This window comes from Arachis hypogaea, chromosome 18, assembly GCF_003086295.3.
Source record: "Arachis hypogaea cultivar Tifrunner chromosome 18, arahy.Tifrunner.gnm2.J5K5, whole genome shotgun sequence".
Taxonomy (NCBI): domain Eukaryota; kingdom Viridiplantae; phylum Streptophyta; class Magnoliopsida; order Fabales; family Fabaceae; genus Arachis; species Arachis hypogaea.
In genome coordinates, this window is record NC_092053.1 from 58,604,986 (window position 1) to 58,630,500 (window position 25,515).

Genomic DNA, 25,515 nt, shown 5'->3' on the forward strand with positions numbered 1-25,515 from the left:
CTAGGTGCTGGACTGGATTGCACATACTGGGTTGGTGGAGGTGGGGGACTGACAACAAGGTTCTTCAACCTTTGGGTTGGATTAGATTGAGTTGTAAAGGCTATATCAGATGGAACTTCTTGAATGCTTCTAAAATTTGTAGCATGCTGGACCTACAAAGAATTTTTGATAATGTCTCAGAAAATTTATGAAGTTAAAGTAACTGGCTTTAAAGTTATATAGGGTAACTTTACCTCTTCTGATTGTGGGACATTCTGTGACAAAGGAATCTCCTGTGGTTGACCTTTTGGACCTACACTAGTTGTTTTTTTCTCTCCTCTTGGTAGTTTCTTCTTATTTTTCTTAGCCTTTTCCTAACAATGATCACAATAGCACCACCAAGAGTTAAATACATATAACAAAGATTATTTAGCTAGGACAAAAATAACGAAATAATATTAGGGTCAGTTGTAGCTCTAGCCACGTTAGTGGCCTCATTGCAGTTTCCCTCTCCTCCTTCCTGCTATCATATACAACAAATGAACATTACCATCATTTTTAAAGACAACTAAACCCTTGACCAAAATAAGTTAGGACATTTAAACCCCTAACCACTTAATGCTAAAGACAAATGGATCCCTATATAGTTCCAGGACAATGTACTTGCACATTGGTGGTGTTTTCAGAGACGTCAACTCCAACCTTAAGAAAGTAGTCTTTTAGAGCTTGTTTGAATACCTCCGTTGTAGGAAACATCTGTCCAACCTTAAACTCCACTTCACTATACTCAATGTCTTCATTATATGAGTCATATGATGTCCTCCCCTCATCATCACTGAAAATTAGACTGTTGAAGACCTCACTTTCATATTCATAAGGCCTATCATAGTTACTGTCATTTTCTAAATTGCTTGGGTCAATGTTGGATCCAGAACGTAGCCCACCATCTATAGGGCCACTACTTTGCTCCTTATTTGGGCCTGCATCAGTTGAATGAGTCACACTTTTATCCTTGCTCCCACCATTAGACTTTCCATCCTTCAAGATATGCTTCCTCCTCACACCAGAATACTTCCTTGAAGCCAGCTTCTTAGCAGTGTTAGGGGAGATGTCCTTGTCACTACCTTTCTTCTTGCTTTGGGTTACAACCTTTTTTGGAGTAGACTTCTTATCTATCTTCTTCTTTAGCACTCTCTTATTAGAACTACTATCAGAATCCTCCTCATAACTAGCTGGAGGTGGTTTCCATGTCTCATCCTTGGCACTCTCATATCCGTCATCAGAACTTGATGATGAATCACTCAAAACAACACTTTCAGAAGCCAAGCCATCACCTACCACCTCTGATGTATCTACAGGATAGTGAAAATAAATGTAAAACTTATCACTGTCCTTGTTCCTGAGTTTGTTCTCCCTCATCTCATTAATCTCATGATCACCCTTAATGGGATGAAGCCTAGACTCCATGTCAGGGGCCAACATGTCATACCAATACATTTCCTTATACTCAACATACCCCGACCCCTTAAATAAAACAACCAAATAAAAAATTCACATAATCCATATCCATTGGTGGGAACCTCTTTACTTTACCATTTATATAACTCATATTGATGCACAAAAATCTGTATCACTACAAATTTTTCTTGGCAAGTACACCGAATGTTGTCAAGTAAAAACTCACAATAGAGTGAGGTCGAATCCCACAGGGATTGATTGGTTGAGCAACTTTAATTAGAGGAGTGTTCTAGTTGAACTGAGCAGATTTGAATTGAGAATTGCAGAAAGTAAATTGGCAGAAAACGTAAATAACAAGAAATGTAAATGACGGAAGGTAAATTAGAGAATATAAAGTGCAGGAAGTAAATTGCAGAAACTTAAATGGGAATGGGGATGATGAGCATAAATGTAAACAGCAAAATTAAAGAGAATAGGAAAGATCAGAGATGGGGACGTTCATTGGGCTTAGGAGATGCTGCATTCTCCGGATCAAGTTCATTCTCATCTCTTCCTCAATCAATGCATTCATTGATCTCTTGGCAATCTTAGGTGATTGAATCCCATCTTGAACAATTACCCAATTCCTTGATCTAATTGCTCATGGGAAGAGATGAAGTACGATTATTGATTATACCACATGTTTTTCTAAATTAAAGCATTGGTAGGATTATATGTCACCGTATCCATCCAACCCCCAATCTAGTCCAACATGAGAAAGTATTTCTAGCATGATTTCCTCATTCCTTTTCCAAGGTTCAAAGGAAATCCAAGTATGAGCAATTTCTCTTTCGAGACAATTGCTCAATTGGATGAAGATCAAAAGCTTTTCAAGTAAATCAAGAGAAAAGAAAGAAGAAGTATGAAAACTATTATTGATCCATTGAATAACAACAGAGCTCCCTAACCCAATGAAAAGGGGTTTAGTTGTTCATAGCTCTGGGAATGGAAATTGGAAATGAAAAGTGCATTCAAAAGTAAGTTGAATTATAGAAAAAGTAAAAATACAGAGTGTTTACAATCCTGGATCCCCTAGGTGCCAATCCTCCTTTTCTAGTTCTAAACTACCCATATATATACTACTTCTTTGATCTTCAGTTCGCTCTGCAAGTCTTTGGATGTGGGCCTTTAAGCATAGTTGAAGCAGTTACAATCTTTAGTGGGCTTAGCTCAGCTTGCAGGAAGAGTTTGAGTTAGGTACTTTCACATTAGTCAGGCCGTTAGTGTGGTTAACGTCAAGTGTAAATCCTGGTTCGAAGACGTTAGTGACACTAACTTTGTCACTAACGTTCCCAAACCCTTTTGAAGTCACGTTAAGCCCACCGTTAGTGGCACTAACGTGGCCACTAACATGGCCTTTCCTAACCTTGATCACGTTAATGGTGTTAACTACACCATTAACATCAAATTCATCTCTTCCTCCACGTTAATGGCCCACGTTAGTGGTGTTAACGTGGCCATTAACGTGGGTATACTTTGGCTCGAAGACGTTAATGGTGTTAACTATGCCACTAACGTTGCAAACTTCCTCCTCTTCCACGTTAGTGCCCACGTTAGTGGCACTAACGTGGGCTTCTCTGGTCATTCCTAACATTAGTGGTATTAACTATACCACTAACGTTGCAAAGCCCCCTTTCTTCCATATTAGTGCCGACGTTAGTGGCACTAACATGGCCATTGATGGCACTCCTAACGTTAGTGGTGTTAACTATGCCACTAATGTTGGGGCTTCTTCTTTCTTCAACGTTAGTACCCACGTTAGTGGCACTAAGGGGCCACTAACGTGGGCTTGAATGACCTTCGAAGACGTTAGTGGTGCTAACTTCACCATTGACGTTGCAAGCTTTCCTCTTCTCCATGTTAATGGCCACGTTAGTGGCACAAACGTGGCTTTTTTTCTGCTTCTTGTTACCTGAAATCAATCAAACATAGTGCATCAAAGTCTTGCTCTTGATCATGAGATGATGCACCATGCATTATATCATTCAACTCTTGCATTATTCTCATGAATTTGTTTAGAATTCACAATGTTTGCTTGAATCAAGGTATGGATGCATATTCAACTAAATACTTGCTTATTTCCTAAGAAATACATGAAACTAACCTAAAACATAAAAAAATGGCTAGTAAAACTAGCCAAGATGCCCTAGCATCACATATATCCCTCACTGTCTCTCACAAACTTTTCCCTGTGATGAAACACGGGAACAACAAAATATTCAGACATTTTCAGTACAATATAATACATACATTAAAGCAGAAACTAGCATACTAATGACAAGTCATCTTAGCCTAGTTTCACTAGCCTTTTTCTTTTGTTTTCAATTGAATTGTGTACTTTCTTGAGCTACAAGTAAGCTAATTTGGGTAGATTTTCATGCTTCCTTTGATTGAATCAACCATGTATGAATTCATGCTATTTCATGAGGTTTTATGCTATAATTGTCACATATTATGATAAAATGAATATCTCATGATTTTAAGCATAGCTTTGATGTGTTTGGTTGATTAATGATAGGTGAAGAAAGCTTGGAGAAAGGTTGAAGCAAGAAGGAATAGCTAGGAGTAAAGAGAGGACAATGGAATAAGTGAAATTGAACCAGGAAGCAAAAAGCTGGACCTAAAGTTAGCCTCAAACTTTTGCACAAACTTTTGGGTGAAAAGTTAGCCCCTAACTTTTGGGCTAACGTTGGAACTTGAAAATCACTCCCTGGGCACCAAAAGTTTGCGCCAACGTTAGCCCCTAACTTTTGGGCTAACGTTGGCACATGAAAATCACCCCTGGGCACCAAAAGTTTGCGCCAACGTTAGCCCCTAACTTGGTGGCTAACGTTGGCATAAGAAAAACCTCCCTGGCCACCAAAAGTTTGCGCCAACGTTAGCCCCTAACTTTTGGGCTAACGTTGGCACATGAAAAATACAAGGGGAGGAGCAAAAGTTTGCGCCAACGTTAGCCTCTAACTTTTGGGCTAACGTTGGCGCCATAAGTACACATTAGGAGGCCAACGTTGGAGCAAAAGTTAGACCCCTAACTTTTGTCCCAACGTGGATAGTAGCAAGTTATGGTGGCTGATATGAAAAGTTGGAGCAAAAGTTAGCCCCTAACTTTTGCTCAAACTTTTACTCCAACTTTTGCAAAACTCCAACCCGGTTCATTTGGTTCACTTTGGTTCTTCTCCAAACTCCAAGAGCAATCAACCAAGGCCTCTTTCAACCCAATTCCACCAAGAGCAAAGGCCCAACTCAAGGCTTGAAGATCATTTGAAGAAAGTGTATAAAGAGGATAGAATTCAAGTTCTTCGGAGAGCTTTCCCTTTGAATTTTCATAATAGTTTTCGGAGAGCTTTGGATATTGAGTGATCTTTAATTTCTTAGTCTTGGGGAAGGAGAATTCACTTCTCTTCCTCTTAGTTTTATTGCTTTCAATTTCAATTACAATTGTCTTGGATCTTGGGTTGGAGAATTGAAGAAATTCTATTTCAATCTCATCCTTGGATCTCTCTGCTTTATTTACTGCTTGATTGAATTTAATTTCTGTTAATTGCTCTTCATCTACTTTCCTTGCAATTTACAATTCCCTTGCAATTGTTCTTGTTGGATCTAGGAAGGCATTGAGATCTAGACTCGGTTTTCTAGTCTCTGGGTCCTGAGATCTGAACTTTCAATTTCTAATTCTCTGTTTACTGTTTTCATGTTCATTTACTTTTCTGCTTCAAGATCCGATTTAACCCAAACCCTCTTCTACTTCTCTGCGTGATGCAAATTTACTTTTCCTTGTTTAATTTCTGCAAATCCAAGTCCCAATCCCCTTTACAATTCAAGTCATTTACATTTCTTGCACTTTAAGATTCCGCAATTTACATTTCTTGCATTCTAAGTTTCTGCCATTCAATTTCTTGTTCTTTAAGATTCAGCAATTTATTTCCTGTTCTCTTTAATTCCATGCAATTTAATTTCTGCAAATCACAAAACACTCAACCAAATCTTGATTCGCTTGACTAAATTAACCACTAAGCTAAAATTGCTCAATCCTTCAATCCCTGTGGGATCGACCTCACTCCCGTGAGTTTTTATTACTTGATGCGACCCGGTACACTTGCCGGTTAGATTTGTGTGTTTTGGGAGAAATTCATTTTTCCACCAAAATACTCATCAAGTTTTTGGCGCCGTTGCCGGGGATTGATTAGATTGACAATGATTAAGTGAGGTGGTGATCTAGATCAAGCATTTTTTCTTTAATTTTTGACTAACCCACTAACTGTTTGAAGTTTTGTCTCAACTGACTACACTCAATTTTCAAGAGTATCACTGTGTGTTCCGTTGTTGATTTTTATGTCACAGTAAAAAAGAGCAGCCAGAGGGAAGGATATCATTGAAAATGAAGTTTCTGAGAAAGAAGAACATGCCAACATGAAGCCGCAAATCATTACACTAATAGAGAACAATTGTTCCTATGGTGGAAATCCATTGGAGGATCCTGAACAGCATCTATCTATTTTTCTGAGGATCTGTGATGTTGTCAATAATGATGTCTATAAGCTCTTGCTATTCCCTTTCTCACTAAAGGATGAGGCAGCACAATGGCTTGAAACTCTTCCCCAAGGAAGTATCACTAGTTGGGATGGTTTGGTTGCCAAATTTCTAGCCAAATTCTCTACATCCCAACAGAACATCAAGATGAAAGAGGGAACACATCCATTCATGCAAGGAGAGGAAGAACCATTGCTCAAAGCATGGGAAAGATACGAGAAAGCAAATGACAAAGTGGCTTTTCAAGCATTCTACGAAGGATTAACCCCAGAAACGAGAAGAGCGGTGGATCACTTCTCAGATGACTTACTCGAAGCAACAGCAACTGGTCAAGGAACTGCAAGGTTCAATGACAAGAGAACTAACAACCAACACTCCTTTGAGACACCACAGAATGCAACTTCAGAGAAAGATACGATGAATCTTGAAGGAATGAAGGCAGTCATGAATCAAAGCAAACAGCTACATCAGCAAACTCAGCAACAATTGGAGTCAATGGCTAGACAACTTGATTTTCTCCATTCCACTACAGTGAATGCACAGTTCCCACCATGGAAGCCACATTCTTATCTAAGAATGAGGGAACCTCAACATCAGGAACCAAGGAACTTCAACTACAACAACCACTTCCCAAACCTGCAATAACATCACCACACAATCTCACAGAATTCTCAAAGGATCACCAATCTAGAGAACGTAGTAGAGAGAATGATAACACATCAAGTGATGATGAACAAACACCATGAGAACTTACTCGGGGGAATTGGGAAGCAAATGGAACAATTAGCCAAAAACCCCACAGAAACGAGTGAGAAGAAAGCAAAGCCTCACTTAGAAGGACAATGGGACAAGGAGAAGGAAGCTCAGAATTTGAGTTGAGCAAGCACAGAGGATGTCAAGCTAGTGACAATAAAAGAGCGCTTGTTGGGAGGCAACCCAACCGGAGGTAACTATCTTTTCATATCTATTTCAATAAAAAGGTTAATTAGTTTTATCTAGATTGCAAGAAGCTAAGTTTGGTGTACACACCAAAACAATATAAAGGAGAATGAAGGATTCTAAGTTTGGTGTCCACCAAAACCCCATTGTAACACACATTCTCACTTTCTGCATAATGTAGGCTTCAAGCATACTGGATGAACTAGTTAGCCATTTTACTGTTTTTCTTAGTTTTCAGTTCTATCACTTTTGAAAAAGAAAAAGAAATTATCACACATGGTTAACCATTGGCAAGGTACTAAGTTTGATGTTCCCACACCAAAGTAAGTTCAAAAAGCCCGCAAATAAATCATGAAAATTAACCATTGTTTCCAAGTGCTTGGGGAACAAGCAACTTTCAATATCACTGCAGAGTATCATACAAGCTTTTGGAGATGTTTAGCATCATCAATCAAAGAGGTGAAAGATGAACATGAAGGCCAGCAATGATGATGATGAGAAGAAGGAAAGCAAGTAAACTTCAACAGGTTGTATTGTTAAGTGATTGTTTTACATCAAATATTGCTGTAATTGAAGGTTGGAGTGTATCCTTATCTGTCCTGCTTGTCTGCATAGTATAGTTTTTTTTTACCCCTGCCTGCCTGCATAGCATAGTCTTTCTGTAATTCAATAAGCAAGATGCTTGATCATTCACAACATTTTTCCCTTCAAAACTTGTTTGCACTCAATGTTCAAAAATGCATCACATGAAAGTTCTTTGAAAAGAAGGATTGAGGAATTAAACAATTTTGAGGCAAGCAAAAGATTAGGAAAAGTGGTGGTTCTAGTTGTATGATTATGTATTGAGGTTGCATGCTTGTGAACACTTGCATGGGAGCTCATAGGCGGGACATGAAGTTCAAAGAAGTATTGTGGAGATTCTCAAAAATTTATTGATCCAAGAAGCAGCAAACAAAACAAAAGAAAGAAAAGAAAATACAAAAACAAAAAGAACATGGCCCAAGGCTCTGAGCATCAATTACTAGGCAGAAAAAGAAAAAAAAAAAAAAGAAACAAAACTCAAAGAGTTGTTAGCCTAGTAAATGCTTGTGGTTGAGTTGTGTCAAGGAAAGAGGCTTGAGCAAGTAAATTCTTAGGGGTGCTTTAACACCTAATACCTTAAAACCAACTGGTTTAGGAGTATTGATTGAAAGCTTATCTAAAGAGCCGCTTTGAGACATGACACTTAGAGTCAAGGCCAAAGCAAAGAAACTATAAGCTGCTTCAAGGTGACTACATATAAAGAGATCTCCATGATACCATTTGGATGAAAATCCTAAGACCTAAGACTCCCAATATGTGAAGACTAGTGAGCACTGAAGCCCTTGCATGAGCATATGATTTAGAGTTCACCCCACTGACACTTGATCACTTCACTCACAGGACCTTACAATTTATTCTTCAATCCGTCTTAAGTGAAAGAACCTATGAGCATAATTCATTTCTTGCTTGGGGACAAGCAAGCTTTAAGTTTGGTGTTGTGATGACAAGTCATCTTAGCCTAGTTTCACTAGCCTTTTTCTTTTGTTTTCAATTGAATTGTGCACTTTCTTGAGCTACAAGTAAGCTAATTTGGGTAGATTTTCATGCTTCCTTTGATTGAATCAACCATGTATGAATTCATGCTATTTCATGAGGTTTTATGCTATAATTGTCACATATTATGATAAAATGAATATCTCATGATTTTAAGCATAGTTTTGATGTGTTTGGTTGATTAATGATAGGTGAAGAAAGCTTGGAGAAAGGTTGAAGCAAGAAGGAATAGCTAGGAGTAAAGAGAGAACAATGGAATAAGTGAAATTGAACCAGGAAGCAAAAAGCTAGACCTAAAGTTAGCCTCAAACTTTTGCACAAACTTTTGGGTGAAAAGTTAGCCCCAACGTTAGCCCCTAACTTTTGGGCTAACGTTGGAACTTGAAAATCACTCCCTGGGCACCAAAAGTTTGCGCCAACGTTAGCCCCTAACTTTTGGGCTAACGTTGGCACATGAAAATCACCCCTGGGCACCAAAAGTTTGCGCCAATGTTAGCCCCTAACTTGGTGGCTAACGTTGGCATAAGAAAAACCTCCCTGGCCACCAAAAGTTTGCGCCAACGTTAGCCCCTAACTTTTGGGCTAACGTTGGCACATGAAAAATACAAGGGGAGGAGAAAAAGTTTGCGCCAACGTTAGCCTCTAACTTTTGGGCTAATGTTGGCGCCATAAGTACACATTAGGAGGCCAACGTTGGAGCAAAAGTTAGACCCCTAACTTTTGTCCCAACGTGGATAGCAGCAAGTTATGGTGGCTGATATGAAAAGTTGGAGCAAAAGTTAGCCCCTAACTTTTGCTCAAACTTTTACTCCAACTTTTGCAAAACTTCAACCCGGTTCATTTGGTTCACTTTGGTTCTTCTCCAAACTCCAAGAGCAATCAACCAAGGCCTCTTTCAACCTAATTCCACCAAGAGCAAAGGCCCAACTCAAGGCTTGAAGATCATTTGAAGAAAGTGTATAAAGAGGATAGAATTCAAGTTCTTCGGAGAGCTTTCCCTTTGAATTTTCATAATAGTTTTCGGAGAGCTTTGGATATTGAGTGATCTTTAATTTCTTAGTCTTGGGGAAGGAGAATTCACTTCTCTTCCTCTTAGTTTTATTGCTTTCAATTTCAATTACAATTGTCTTGGATCTTGGGTTGGAGAATTGAAGAAATTCTGTTTCAATCTCATCCTTGGATCTCTCTGCTTTATTTACTGCTTGATTGAATTTAATTTCTGTTAATTGCTCTTCATCTACTTTCCTTGCAATTTACAATTCCCTTGCAATTGTTCTTGTTGGATCTAGGAAGGCATTGAGATCTAGACTCGGTTTTCTAGTCTCTGGGTCCTGAGATCTGAACTTTCAATTTCTAATTCTCTGTTTACTGTTTTCATGTTCATTTACTTTTCTGCTTCAAGATCCGATTTAACCCAAACCCTCTTCTACTTCTCTGCGTGATGCAAATTTACTTTTCCTTGTTTAATTTCTGCAAATCCAAGTCCCAATCCCCTTTACAATTCAAGTCATTTACATTTCTTGCACTTTAAGATTCCACAATTTACATTTCTTGCATTCTAAGTTTCTGCCATTCAATTTCTTGTTCTTTAAGATTCAGCAATTTATTTCCTGTTCTCTTTAATTCCATGCAATTTAATTTCTGCAAATCACAAAACACTCAACCAAATCTTGATTCTCTTGACTAAATTAACCACTAAGCTAAAATTGCTCAATCCTTCAATCCCTGTGGGATCGACCTCACTCCCGTGAGTTTTTATTACTTGATGCGACCTGGTACACTTGCCGGTTAGATTTGTGTGTTTTGGGAGAAATTCATTTTTCCACCAAAATACTCATCACATACCAATTTAATTTTGACTTTATTTCAATTTCAATTCTAAATTAGAAACCCTAATTCCATTTCTATTTACAGTGAAAATCTATCTTCCTTATCACAATATGTGCATTCCAACATTAAAGTTCTATTTACAGTACCAAAAACCAAAATAATGCTTAGATTTTTAGATATTTATTATCCCAAAGTCACATTGTTTATTATTTCTCTTCTTCTTGGACCACACACACAATGTACATGCCAAAGCATGTCAGAATTATTGAAAATGACAACACACTTTTGAAAAGGCAAGGGAAGGACCACACTAACCTAGCATGTCACAAACGCCGTGCAATCTCCGTCCAAGCTTCAACCAAGCTCTGTCAACCGCAGTATCCAACCACTGTCAACAACAATATATGGAGATCAGTCAGTAACCTTGTTAGCAATAACATGAGCTCGTCGCTCTAATTTTGAGAGGTCAACGAGCACTGCAAGGGGATGACTCTTGCTCTACTAGGGTTTTCTAGTAATTACAGGAGCAACACATGGGGCTTATATGGAAACCCCAATGTCACGTTCCCTTATTCAATCGAAACGCAACGTCTCAGAGCAAAAAACAATGTAGTTTTTGGTTTCTAAAGTGAGATAGATCGACCCCTGTCCATTTCTTAATGGCTAACGTGGAATTTAATAGAGTGTTAACCTCCACATCATCAACGTTAACTGACACGTAGATCATTTCCGTCTGTTTTGGTTAGGGGAGATGACGGAAGGACCGCGACGTCTCACAGAAGTATGAGACAGGGTCTGATTTGTCCCATTTTTTTTGGACAATGGTCGCGATGTCCATCGAGGAAAAGGACAGGGACCATATTGGGTGTTCACTCTCACAGATTAATGGGGAATACCAATCTCAGGATCTACTTCTGCAATTTATTTACAAAAAGTCCAAGATAGGATACAAGCTTTCGATATGTTCCAGATAAAACACATTCCCAAGGAACAAAATGCCCAGGCTGACGTGCTTTCTAAGCTTGCTAGTATAAAGCCAAGTGGGGAAAATAGGATGTTAATTCAAGAAATCATGCACGAACTCAATATGGCCATTGTCTAGCATATGGTGTATGTTGGTGAGGTTGGTTCTTGGATCACGCCCATAGTGTAATTCTTAGCATGGGGGCTGTTCCCTCTAATCCTAAAGAATCTTGAAAACTTAGGATACAAGCATCTCATTACACCTTGAGTTCATGGTTAACTACACAAAAAAGCTCTTCCCAACCGTTATTAAAATGTTTGGGGCCAAAACATGTGGATTATGTATTATAAGAAGTTCATGAAGGATGTTGTGATGACCATACGGGTGGAAGAGCATTAGCTCAGATGATCATAAAGGCTGGTTATTTTTTGCCAACTCTAATAAAGGATGTCATTATGTATGTTAAAAAGCATCATAAATGTCAGGTCCATACGAATTTCCATCAAGCTCTGCCTCATGAGTTGATCTCAGTAATTCCATCGAGACCATTCGCTAAATGGAGAATTGACTTGTTGGGGACTTTTCCCTTGGCCCTAGAACAGCTAGAATTCTTTATTGTTGCTGTGGATTATTTTATAAAATGGATAGAAGCAAGTCCATTGATGACAAGTCATCTTATGCTAGTTTTACAAGTATTTTTCATTGGTTTCATTAGGTTTTATGCACTTTCTTACACAATAAGTAAGTGATTGGAGTGGATTTTCAAGATTATGTTGAATCAATCAAACATCATCTATTTTACACAAAATCATAGATTTTATGCTAGAATTAATTGATTTTATAAATGATGCAAGATCTTGTGATTTTAGTGAGACTTTGATGTATTTGTTTGGTTGATGATAGGTAAAAAGATAAAGGAAAAGAAGCAGAAAGCACAAATTAAGCCCAAACAGAGGAAAGAAGATTTTTGGGGCACACTTTGAAGTTTGAGCACGCTTTGAACCTTAGGCCACGCTTTTAAAAGCATGGCCCATGACAGTAAAGCGTTGCGTTCAAAAGGGAGCAAAGGTCAGCGCTCAAAATTGCAAACGGAGCGCTCAATGAAGCCAAGACGCACCAAATGGTGCAGCATTCCAAGAAGGAGCAAAGTATCTCCATACGCTTATCTAAAATTCTCACCAATGAATTACATAATTATTTCTATCTTATTTTATATTTTAATTATATTTTAAATATCAAAATCCCATAACCATTTGAATCTGCCTGACTGAGATTTACAAGATGACCATATCTTGCTTCAAACCGACAATCTCCGTGGGATCGACCCTTACTCACGTAAGGTTTATTACTTGGATGACCCAGTGCACTTGCGAGTTAGTTGTGCGGAGTTGTGAAAAAGAATTAAGATTATGAACGTGCGTACCAAGTTTTTGGCGCCGTTACTGGGGAATGAACAATCACGATTTCGTGCACCAAGTTTTGGCGCCATTGCCGGGGATTGTTCGAGTTTGGACAACTGACGGTTCATCTTGTTGCTCAGATTAGGTAATTTTATTCTAATTTTAAGCTTTTTGTTTTTGTTATTTTTATTTTCGAAAAATTTTCAAAAAAAAATTTAAATTATTCTATGTTCTTCAGAATTTTTAAGAATGAATTCTAGAGTTTCATGATGATCTATTGGATCCTGGCTGGCTAGTAAGCCATGCTAATCTTTTGGGCCGAGGTTTCAACTATCCTTAGAAGAGCTTCTTTGTCTTTCTCAGCAAATTAGCTGTTGTATGTAATGATCTGCTAAAGCTTCGCTGGCCATTGGCCATGTCTAGTATTTTGGACCGGAGCTTTCACTGAAAGCTTGGCTGGCTAGTAAGCCATGTCTAATTCCTGGACCGAAGCTTTAGACTAACATTGCATGATTTCTGGAATTCTTATTAAAAATTTTGAAATCCTTATTTTTCTTTTTCAAATTAATTTTCGAAAAATACCAAAAAAAAATTTAATAAAATCATAAAAACCAAAAATATTTTATGTTTCTTGTTTGAATCTACTGTCAATTTTTAAGTTTGGTGTAAATTGCATCCTTTTAATTTCCTGAAAATTTTCAAAAACTCATGCATGATGTTCTTCATGATCTTCAAAGTGTTCTTGATGATTGTCTTTGTTTGATCTTTAGTTTTTCTTGTTTTGTGTCTTTTCTTATTTTTCATATGCATTTTCAATTTGTTAGTGCCTAAACATTGTTAATTTCTAAGTTTGGTGTCTTGCATGTTTCTCTTTTCTTAAAAGTTTTCAAAAATAAATTTCTTGGTGTTCATCTTGACATTCAAAGTGTTCTTGGTGTTCATCTTGACATTGAAAGTGTTCTTGCATGCATTGTGTGTTTTGATTCATAATTTTCATGTTTGGAGTCTTTTTGTTGTTCTTCTCTTTCTTCATTAAAATTTCAAAAATAAAAAATATCTTTCCCTTATTTCATTCATAATTTTCGAAAATTTGGTTTGATTTAGTCAAAAGTTTTAAAAATCTAGTTGTTTCTTATGAGTCAAGTCAAATTTTCAATTTAAAAATCCTATCTTTTCAAAACTTTTTCAAAAATCAAATCTTTTTCATCTTTCTTTTATGATTTTCGAAAATTTTAAAAATGATTTTCAAATTCTTTTTCTTAATTTCATTTCATAATTTCAAAATCTTTACTAACAATTAATGTGATTGATTCAAAAATTTTAAAGTTTGTTACTTTCCTATTAAGAAAGGTTCAATCTTTAAATTTTAGAATCATATCCTTTAGTTTCTTGTTAGTCAAGTAATCAACTTTAATTTTCAAAATCAAATCTTTTTAATTTCTTTTTCAAATCTTTTTCAAAATTATTTTCAATCATATCTTTTTCAAAATCAATTTCAAAATCTTTTCTAACTTCTTATCTTTTCAAAATTGATTTTCAAATCTTTTTCAATTAACTACTTGACTTTTTGTTTGCTTTACTATTTCCTATCTTTTTCAAAACCACCTAACTAATTTTCTCTATCTAAATTTCGAAAACTCCTCCCCTCTTTTTCAAAATTCCTTTTTAATTAACTAATTATTTTAAATTTTAATTTTAATTTTATTTCCTCTCTTAAAATTTGAAAACTAACTAATATTTAAAATAAAAACAAAAATATTTTTATTTTTTATTTAATTTTTGAATTCTCCCCCCTCTCATGTCTTTCTATTTATTTATTCATCTACTAACACTTCTCTTCTACTCAAAATTCGAACCCCCTCTTCCTCTCTATGTTCAAATTTTTCTCTTCTCCTTCTTCTATTCTTCTCTTCTTCTACTCACATAAAGGAATCTCTATAGTATGACATAGAGGATTCCTCTTCTTTTCTATTCTCTTCTTTTTCATATGAGCAGGAACAGGGATAAAGACATTCTTATTGAAGCTAATGCTGAACCTGAAAGGACTCTTAAGAGAAAACTAAGAGAAGCTAAAGCACAACCCTCTAGAGAGAACCTGACAGGAATTTTCGAAAAAGAAGGAGACATGGCCGAACCAAATAACAATGCCAACAATGCAAGGAAGATGCTTGGTGACTTCATTGCACCCTCTGCTAACTTCTATGGAAGAAGCATCTCAATTCCTGCAATTAGAGCAAACAACTTTGAGCTTAAGCCTCAATTAGTTTCTCTAATGCAACAGAATTGCAAGTTTCATGGACTTCCAATGGAAGATCGTCATCAGTTCTTAGCTGAATTCTTGTAAATTTGTGACACTGTCAAGACCAATGGAGTTTATCCCGAGGTCTACAGGCTTATGCTTTTCCCTTTTGCTGTAAGAGACAGAGCTAGAACATGGTTGGATTCACAACCTAAGGAAAGCCTGAACTCTTGGGAAAAGCTGGTCAGTGCTTTCCTGGCCAAATTCTTTCCTCCTCAAAAGATGAGCAAGCTTAGAGTGGAAATCCAAACCTTCAGACAGAAGAAAGGGGAATCCCTCTATGAAGCTTGGGAAAGATATAAGCAATTGATCAAAAAGTGTCCTACCGACATGCTTCCAGAATGGAGCATCATATGTATATTCTATGATGGTCTGTCTGAGTTGTCAAAAATGTCATTGGACCATTCTGTAGGAGGATCTCTTCATCTGAAAACCCCTGCAGAAGATCAGGAACTCATTGAAATGGTTGCAAATAACCAGTTCATGTACACCTCTGAGAGGAATCCTGTGAACAATGGAACGCCTCAAAAGAAGGGAGTTCTTGAAATTGATACTCTGAATGCCATATTGGCTCAGAATAAAATATTGACTCAGCAAGTCAATATGATTTCTCAGAGTCTGAATAGATTGCAAGTTGCATCCAATAGTACTAAAGAAGCATCTTCTGAAGAAGAAGCTTATGATCCTGAGAATCCTGCAATGGCAGAGGTGAATTATATGGGAGAATCCTATGGAAATACCTATAATCCTTCATGGAGAAATCATCCTAATCTCTCATGGAAGGATCAACAGAAGCCTCAATAAGGCTTCAACAATAATGGTGGAAGAAATAGGTTTAGAAATAGCAAGCCTTTTCCATCATCTTCTCAGCAACAGACAGAGAATTCTGAACGGAGCCATTCTGGCCTGGCAACTATAGTCTCTGATCTATCTAAGACCACACTAAGTTTCATGAATGAAACAAGATCCTCCATTAGAAATTTGGAGGCATAGGTGGGTCAGTTGAGTAAGAAGATTACTGAAACTCCTCCCAGTACTCTCCCAAACAATACAAAAGAAAATCCCAAGAGAGAGTGCAAGGCCATAACCATGACCAACATGGCCGAACCTGGAGAGAGTGAAGAGGACGTGAGTCCCAGTGAGAAAAGCCTCATGGGACGTCCCCTAGACAGAAAGGAGTTTCCCTTTGAAGAACCAAAGGAATCTGAGGCTCATACAGAGACCATAAAGATTCCATTGAACTTTCTTCTGCCATTCATGAGCTCTGATGAATATTCTTCCTCTGAAGAGGATGAAGATACCATTGAAGAGCATATTGCTAAATATCTGGGAGCAATCATGAAGCTGAATACCAAGTTATTTGGTACTGAGACTTGGGAAGATGAACCCCCCTTGTTTACCAATGAACTGAGTACATTAATGAGGCAGACATTACCTCAGAAGAAACTAGATTCCGAAAAATTCTTCATACCTTGTACCATAGGCACCATGACCTTTGAGAAGGCTCTATGTGACCTGGGTCAGGGATAAACCTCATGCAACTCTCTGTAATAGGGAAACTGGGAATCTTTGAGGTACAAGCTGCAAGAATCTCACTAGAGATGGCAGACAAATCCATGAAGCAGGCTTATGGACTAGTAGAGAACGTGCTTGTGAAGGTTGAAAGCCTTTACATCCCTGCTGATTTTATAATCCTAGACACTGGAAAGGATGAGGATGAATCCATCATCCTTGGCAGACCCTTCCTAGCCACAGCAAAAGCTGTTATTGATGTTGACAGAGGAGAGTTAGTCCTTCAGTTGAATGAGGACTACCTTGTATTCAAGACTCAAGATTCTCCTTCTGTAACCATGGAGAGGAAGCATGAAAAGCTTCTCTCAATACAGAGTCAAACAAAACCCCCACATTCAAACTCTAAGTTTGGTGTTGGGAGGCCCCAACCAAGCTCTAAGTTTGGTGTTGAGAGGCCACAATACTGCTCTGATTATCTATGAGGCTCCATGAGAGCTTACTATCAAGCTATTGACATTAAAGAAGCGCTTGTTGGGAGGCAACCCAATGTTATTTATTTATATCTATTTATTTTCTATTGTTATTTTATGTTTTCTTTAGGTTGATGATCATGTGAAGTCACAAAAAAAACTGAAAAATCAAAAATAGAATAAAAAACAGCATTAAAAACAGCTCACCCTGGAGAAAAAGCTTACTGGTGTTTAAACGCCAGTAAGAAGCAGCAGACTGGCATTTAACACCAGAAAGAAGTATCAAGCTGGCGTTAAACGCCAGAAACAAGCACCAAACTGGCGTTTAACGCTAGAACAGAGCATCTACTTGGTGTTTAACGCCATAAATGGGAGAAAAGCTGGCTGATGATTGGATTCTTGACGGTTTAGAATTTCTCAAATGAAATCTCGTCGAAGTATAGTTTCTAAACCAAGCAATGATCCTTTCATACAAAAAGTTGTTTGTCACTAAAACAAACCCCTAAATTTATAAACCGAAGTATTCGAACCTCGGGTCGTTCTCCCTAGGAATTGTAATGAAGTGGTTTGTTATTGGTTGTGAGTTATTTTGGGGTTTTAAGATTTTGTACAAGAAATATAAATGGCAAAGAAAATAAACTAACAACTAACAAAGCTCTTGGAAATATATGAGAATTAGAAATCCTATCCTAGTTATCCTCCTCAATTGTGATGAGAATTGTTCATTGCTCCCACTTAGTTAACCTCTAACCATGGAGGAAAGTCAAGTGGATGAATCAATTTGATTCCTCAAGATCTAATCAACTCCTAAAGGAAAGACTAGCTTTAGAGGCATTCAAATCAATTAGCAATCTCTAATTATCAATCAACAAAGGAATTAGATAACTCAAGAGTCACTAATCACTCTACCTAGGCCAAGAGGAACAAAATCTATATAAAAATCCAACCAAGCATTTCATCAAAAACTCGGAAGGCACAAAAGAAAAGTATAGCAAATCACAACAAGAATGAATTCTAACTACAATTGAATACAAAGAATTAACAACAACAATCAAGGAAATCACAATTATCATGAATTACCTCAAATTGCATTATTGAAAGGGAATAAAAGAAACAACAATCTATCCAAAACAAAGTGAAGAATCACAAGAATTAAAGTACATAACTAGAGAGAGGAAGATGAGAAGATTAAGAATTGGCAAAGGAGAATTGAATTAAGGCATGAATTAAACCTAGATCTAAGAAGAGAGATTAACCTAGACCTAATCCTAATTCTAGAGAGAAGTGAGAGCTTCTCTCTCTAAAACTATTCTAAACTAAAGCTATGACTAACTTCTAATCTAATTGTCCCTCCCCTTTAATCCTTGATCCTTTTATTCCTTTCTATCAGCAATTGGCGCCAAAAAATGGGTTCAGAAACCCCTCAAAATCGCCAGGCACGTGTTGCCTTAATGAAGTCATGTGCAGACATCGACGCGTGCGCGCACGGTACGCGTGCGCGTCCCTGGCTGATTCCGTAATGTGTGCGCGAGCGCCTTGTGCGCGTGCGCGTGCTTGGCTGACTTTGCTTCTTTGACTTTTTGTGCTTCTCTCCACTTGCATGCTTCCTTCCTTGCTTCCTTTGATCCATGCCTGGCCTATTTCAATCCTGGAATTACTAGCAAACACATCAAGGCATCTTATGGAATCAAGGAGAAATCAAAATTCATCAAAATAAGGCCTAAAAAGCATGTTTTTACACTTAAGCACAAATACGGGAGAGATAACAAAACCATGCTAATTCATAGGTTAAATGCGAGAAAAGGTCATCAAAATACTCTAAATTCAATACAAGATAAACCCTAAAAATGGGGTTTATCACTGGCGTTAAACGCCAGAAACAAGCAGCAACCTGGCATTTAATGCCAGAAGTGAATTCTAAGGGCGTTTTACACGCCTAAATGGAGCAGGGATGTTAAGTCCTTGACCCCTCAGGATCTGTGGACCCCACATGATCCCCACCTACCCCACCTCTTCTTCTCTCCTATTCACACCCTTTCATAACACTCTTCCCCAAATACCCCTCAACACTACATCATTTTCACACATTACAAACACTTCTTTCCCCCTTGGCCGAATACACACTTCTCTTCCATCTCCTCCATTTTCTTCTTCTTCTACTATTTTCTTTCTTCTTTTGCTCGAGAACGAGCAAACATTTTAAGTTTGGTGTGGTAAAAGCGTTGCTTTTTGTTTTTCCATAACCATTAATGGCACCTAAGGCCAGAGAAACCTCAAGAAAGAGGAAAGGGAAGGCAATTGCTTCCACCTCTGAGTCATGGGAGATGGAGAGATTCATCTCAAAGGTCCATCAAGACCACTTCTATGAAGTTGTGGCCAAGAAGAAGTTGATTCTTGAGGTCCCTTTCAAGCTCAAAAAGAGTGAGTATCCGGAGATCCGACATGAGATTAGAAGAAGAGGATGGGAAGTTCGCCCCAATCCTATTCAACAAGTCGGAATCTTAATGGTTCAAGAGTTCTATGCAAACGCATGGATCACTAGGAACCATGATCAAAGTATGAACCCAAACCCAAAGAATTGGCTTACAATGGTTCAGGGGAAATACTTAGATTTCAGTCCGGAAAATGTAAGGTTGGCGTTCAATTTCACCGCTTAACTATACATACCTCCGCACCACCGTCTAATTATACATACCTCCACATCACCCATTAACCTTAAACCTAATTGAAATGAATAAGTAAATTATGAAAAGTGTATGTTGAATGGGCTTTATACCAAACTGCTAATGCGAAAGTGCCCGCCTAACGGATAGCTTGAGATTGCTAATGCGGGAATGTTCGCCTAACTGATAGCACTGTTCCTTACTGTGATACACATTGAAATGTTATTAGAATGAGGCCTAATTGACACGGGTAACCATGATGTCAAGATGTCTAATTGACACAGTAAAGGGACCATACTCGGGGTTCACTCTGAGTAACGTCGGGTTGCGAGTAGACAACTGACGCATGAGCTCATGGCCTGCGCTAGGAACAGGCATGCATCATCTTGTTTGCGCATATGAACTTCTTGTGAATTATTTACTGCCATTTCTTTCTTGTTCATGTTACTTACTCGTTATAGATATGTTTGTGCCTTGAGTCTCTGTGTTTGTTCTTTTTCTGTTTCGCGACAACTTAGAGATAAAGACCCTAGGTTCCCCTTTTTCCTTACTGAGAACTCTAGGTTCTCACCCTTCTTTCTTTCTTTTCCCCCTCCCCAGACGGGTCCGGCAGAGGAGCCCTGTGAGTTTCGTTCTAACTGCTGAGCTATGAGGATCTGACGCGCGGCGGAGTCTTCATATGGAGCACGTTTTGGACCTCTTTCTTGCACAATGTTCGGAGATCACTCCAGAGTTAGTCGCAGTGGATCTTTCGCTCCTGTTTGATGATCTTAGTATCACTTTACCCTCACTTTTGTAGTACTTTTAGAGGGGTAGGACGTCTTAGTAGTTCGGTTCCAGCTTAGGAAACCCGTGTGAGGGTTGGGACTGATTTCTTCTTTTGTATCTGTACATATAACTTGGTGTGATACTCGGCTTTGATGGATGACACGTATCCTTGAACTTAACTCATGTGTATATTATATATATGTTTATATATGTTATTTTCTGTTGCCTTGTGTTTTCTTACACGACAACTCTGAAGAAACTAACCTTGCGAGCAACTAAACGCTATTCCACGAGTAGTAATCTGTTCACGATTAAACCGATAAAGGCTTTTATTGATATTAATTTATAAAAATCTGAGTCTAGAGCTTAGTAGGCTGCACGACGAGTAACACCTGGACATTTGGCATTGGTCATGACGTGTCAAAAGTTGGGGTGTTACAATTTGTCACTTCTGCAATTCAGCTGGAATTGACATAGAGGGAGACATCCTTATTGATGAGGACAAGCCCATCACTAAGAAAAGGATGGAGCAAACAAGAGAGCCCACTCATGCACCTCAACAAGAGCATGAGGAGATTCCTCATCATGAAATCCCTGAGATGCCTCAAGGGATGCACTTTCCTCCACAAAACTATTGGGAGCAAATCAACACCTCCCTAGGAGAATTAAGTTCCAACATGGGACAACTAAGGGTGGAGCACCAAGAGCACTCCATCATTCTCCATGAGATCAGAGAAGATCAAAGAGCCCTGAGGGAGGAGCAACAAAGGCAAGGAAGAGACATAGAGGAGCTCAAGAACACCATTGGTTCTTTAAATGGAAGAAGATGCCACCCTCACTAAGGTGGACCCGTTCCTTAATCTCCCTATCTATTTAATTTTTCTGTTTTTCGATTTTTGAACTTTATGTTTTGTTTATGTTTGTGTCTTTACTATATGATTATTAGTATTTAAGTGTCTATGTCTTAAAGTTATGAATGTCCTATGAATCCATCACCTCTCTTAAATGAAAAATGTTTTAATTACAAAAGAACAAGAAGTACATGGATTTCGAATTCATCCTTGAGATTAGTTTAATTATTTTGATGTGGTGACAATACTTTTTGTTTTCTGAATGAATGATTGAACAGTGCATATGTCTTTTGAATTTGTTGTTTATGAATGTTAAAATTTTTTGCTCTTGAAAGAATGATGAAAAAGGAGAAATATTATTGATAATCTGAAAAATAAAAAAAAATTGATTCTTGAAGCAAGAAAAAGCAGTGAATAAAAAGCTTGCCAAAAAAAATGTATGCGAAAAAAAAAAAGAAAATGAAAAAGCAAGCAGAAAAAGCCAAGAGCTCTTTAAACCAAAAGGCAAGAGCAAAAAGCCAGTAGCCCTTAAAACCAAAAGGCATGGGTAAAATAAAAAGGATCCAAGGCTTTGAGCATTAATAGATAGGAGGGCCCAAAGGAATAAAATCCTGGCCTAAGCGGCTAAACCAAGCTGTCCCTAACCATGTGCTTGTGGCGTGAAGGTGTCAAGTTAAAAGCTTGAGACTGAGCGGTTAAAGTCGTGATCCAAAGCAAAAAGAGTGTGCTTAAGAACCCTGGACACCTCTAATTGGGGACTCTAGCAAAGCTGAGTCACAATCTGAAAAGGTTCACCCAATTATGTGTCTGTGGCATTTATGTATCCGGTGGTAATACTGAAAAACAAAGTGCTTAGGGCCACGGCCAAGACTCATAAAGTAGCTGTGTTCAAGAATCAACATACTGAACTAGGAGAATCAATAACACCATCTAAATTATGAGTTCCTATAGATGCCAATCATTCTGAACTTCAAGGGATAAAGTGAGATGCCAAAACTGTTCAGAGGCAGAAAGCTACTAGTCCCGCTCATCTAATTGGAGCTAAGTTTCATTGATATTTTGGAAATTATAGTATATTCTCTTATTTTTATCCTATTTGATTTTCAGTTGCTTGGGGACAAGCAACAATTTAAGTTTGGTGTTGTGATGAGCGGATAATTTATACACTTTTTGGTATTATTTTTACATAGTTTTTAGTATGTTTTAGTTAGTTTTTAGTATATTTTTATTAGTTTTTAAATAAAAATCACATTTCTTGACTTTACTATGAGTTTGTATGTTTTTCTGTGATTTCAGGTAATTTCTGGCAGAAATTGAGGGACTTGAGCAAAAATCTGATTCAGAGGCTGAAGAAGGACTGTAGATGCTGTTGGATTCTGACCTCCCTGCACTCGAAATAGATTTTCTGGAGCTACGAAAATCAAATTGGCTCGCTTTAAATTGTGTTAGAAAGTAGACATCCAGGGCTTTTCAGCAATATATAATAGTCTATACTTTTCCCGAGTTTTGACGACGCAAACTGGCGTTCAAACGCCAACTTCCTGCCCTATTCTGGAGTTAAACGCCAGAAATAGGTTGCAAATCAGAGTTAAACATCAGAAACAGGCTATAACCTGGCGTTTAACTCCAAAAAGAGTCTCTACACATGAAAGCTCAATGCTCAGCCCAAGCACATACCAAGTGGGCCCAGAAGTGGATTTCTACATCATTTACTTATCTTATGTAACCCTAGCTACTAATTTAGTATAAAAACTACTTTTAGTGATTTATTTTACATCTCTGGTTAGTATTTTGAATAATTTTATGTTCAGAGATCACGTTTAGGGGCTGGCCATTCGGCCATGCCTGGACCTTCATCACTTATGTATTTTCAACGGTAGAGTTTCTACACACCATAGATTAAGGTGTGGAGCTCTGCTGCTCCTCATGAATTAATGCAAAGTACTATTGTTTTTCTCTTCAATTCAAGCTTATTCCTATTCTAAGATATTTGCTTGCACTTCAACATGATGAATATGATGATCCGTGACACTCATCACTATTCTCAACCTAAGAACACGTGCCTGACAACCACTTCCGTTCTACCTTAGATCGAGCGTGTATCTCTTAGCCTCCATTCCGAAAGATCGGAGTCTTCATGGTATAAGCTAGAATTATTGGCGGCCATTCCTGAGATCCGAAAAGTCTAAACCTTGTCTGTGGTATTCCGAGTAGGATCTGGGAAGGGATGACTGTGACGAGTTTCAAACTCGCGAGTGTTGGGCATAGTGACAGACGCAAAAGGATCACTGGATCCTATTCCAACAAGATCGAGAACCGACAGATGATTAGACGTGCGGTGACAGCGCATTTGGACCATTTTCACTGAGAGGACGGGAAGTATCTATTGACAACAGTGATGCCCAACATACAGCTTGCCATGGAAAGGAGTATGAATGATTGAATGAAGGCAGTAGGAAAGCAGAGATTCAGAAGGAGCAAAGCATCTCCATATGCTTATCTGAAATTCTCACCAATGAATTACATAAGTATTTCTATCTTATTTTATAATTTAATTATATTTTAAATATCAAAATCCCATAACCATTTGAATCTGCCTGACTGAGATTTACATGATGACCATAGCTTGCTTCAAACCGACAATCTTCGTGGGATCGACCCTTACTCACGTAAGGTTTATTACTTGGACGACCCAGTGCACTTGCTGGTTAGTTGTGCGTAGTTGTGAAAAAGAATTAAGATTATGAACGTGTGTACCAAGTTTTTGGCGCCGTTACTAGGGAATGAACAATCACGATTTTGTGCACCAAGTTTTTGGCACCGTTGCCGAGGATTGTTCGAGTTTGGACAACTGACAGTTCATCTTGTTGCTCAGATCAGGTAATTTTATTTTAATTTTAAGCTTTTTGTTTTTGTTATTTTTATTTTCGAAAAATTTTCAAAAAAAAAATTAAATTATTCTATGTTCTTCAAAAATTTTAAGAATGAATTCTAGAGTTTCATGATGATCTGTTAAATCCTGGCAGGCTAGTAAGTGATGATTAGAATTTTGAGTGGTTTAGAATTCGCAATAGATTCTCGTTGCAATATAGTTTCTAAACCAACAATAGTCCTTTCATACAAAAATTTTTGTTTGTCACTAGTACAAACCCCTAAATTTATAAACCGAGGTATTGAACCTCGGGTCGTTCTCCCTAGGAATTGCAACAAAGTGTCTTGTTATTGGTTATGGAGCTATGTTTGGGGTTTTTGAGATATTAGACATGAAAAGTAAATGGCAATGAAAATAAACTAACAACTAGAAAGCTCTTGGCAAGGATGTGAGAATTAGAAGTCCTATCCTAGTTATCCTCCTCAATTATGACTACAATTGTCCATTGCTACCACTTAGTTAACCTCTAACTATGAAGGAAAGTCAATTGGATGAATCAACTTGATTCCACAAGTCCTAGCCAACTCCCAAGGGAAAGACTAGCTTTAGTGGTATCCAAATCAATTAGCAACTTCTAATTATCAATCAACAAGGAAATTAGATAACTCAAGCATCACTAATTACTCTACCATAGCCAAGAGGAACAAAATCTACACTAAAATCCAACCAAGCATTTTATCAAATACTTTTAAGGCATAAAAGTAAAGCAAAGTAAAATTACAAGGAAAGTAAAGCTACACTACTCAATTGCAAGGAAATTAACAACAACAATTCAATTGAACAATAAAAGAACATGAATCATAAATTGTATTAAAGAAAAATGGAAGAAACAAAAGTGCATCAAAGAGAAATAGAAGAACAAAAGTGCACCAACATAAAAGTAGAGAATTACATGAATTAAATGCTAAACTAGAGAGAGGAAAGGTAGAAGAAGAAGAAAGCATGAATTGAAACCTAGATCTAAATTATTGAACTAAACCTAATCCTAATTCTAATCCTAGAGAGAAGTGAGAGCTTCTCTCTCTCTAAAACTAAAGAACTAAACTAGCCTAATGTGTTGTGTATTGTCCTCCTTCCCCCTTCATTCCTTGGTCTTTTTTAGTCTCTTTCCCACCAAAAGCTCAGCTCCAAATGGGGCTGGAAACCCTCCGAAATCGCCAGGCACATTTTCCTCTTTAAAAATCACGTGTTGGCATCGGCGCGTGCGCGCACAGTGCGCGCGCGCCCCTGGGGAATTTCGCGCTCTGCGCGTAAGCGCCTAGTGCGCGTGCGCGCCCATGGGATTTTCCATACTTTTGGCTTTTTA

General features: G+C 37.9%; 1 non-coding gene across 1 annotated transcript; it reads right to left on the reverse strand.

Annotated features, from left to right (window-relative positions):
- Positions 1–15,241: 15,241 nt before the first annotated feature.
- On the reverse strand, positions 15,242–15,349 carry LOC112773831 (small nucleolar RNA R71). The gene has a single exon (XR_003188358.1). It is a non-coding gene; the product is annotated as a small nucleolar RNA R71 (small nucleolar RNA).
- Between the last annotated feature and the right edge of the window lie 10,166 nt (positions 15,350–25,515).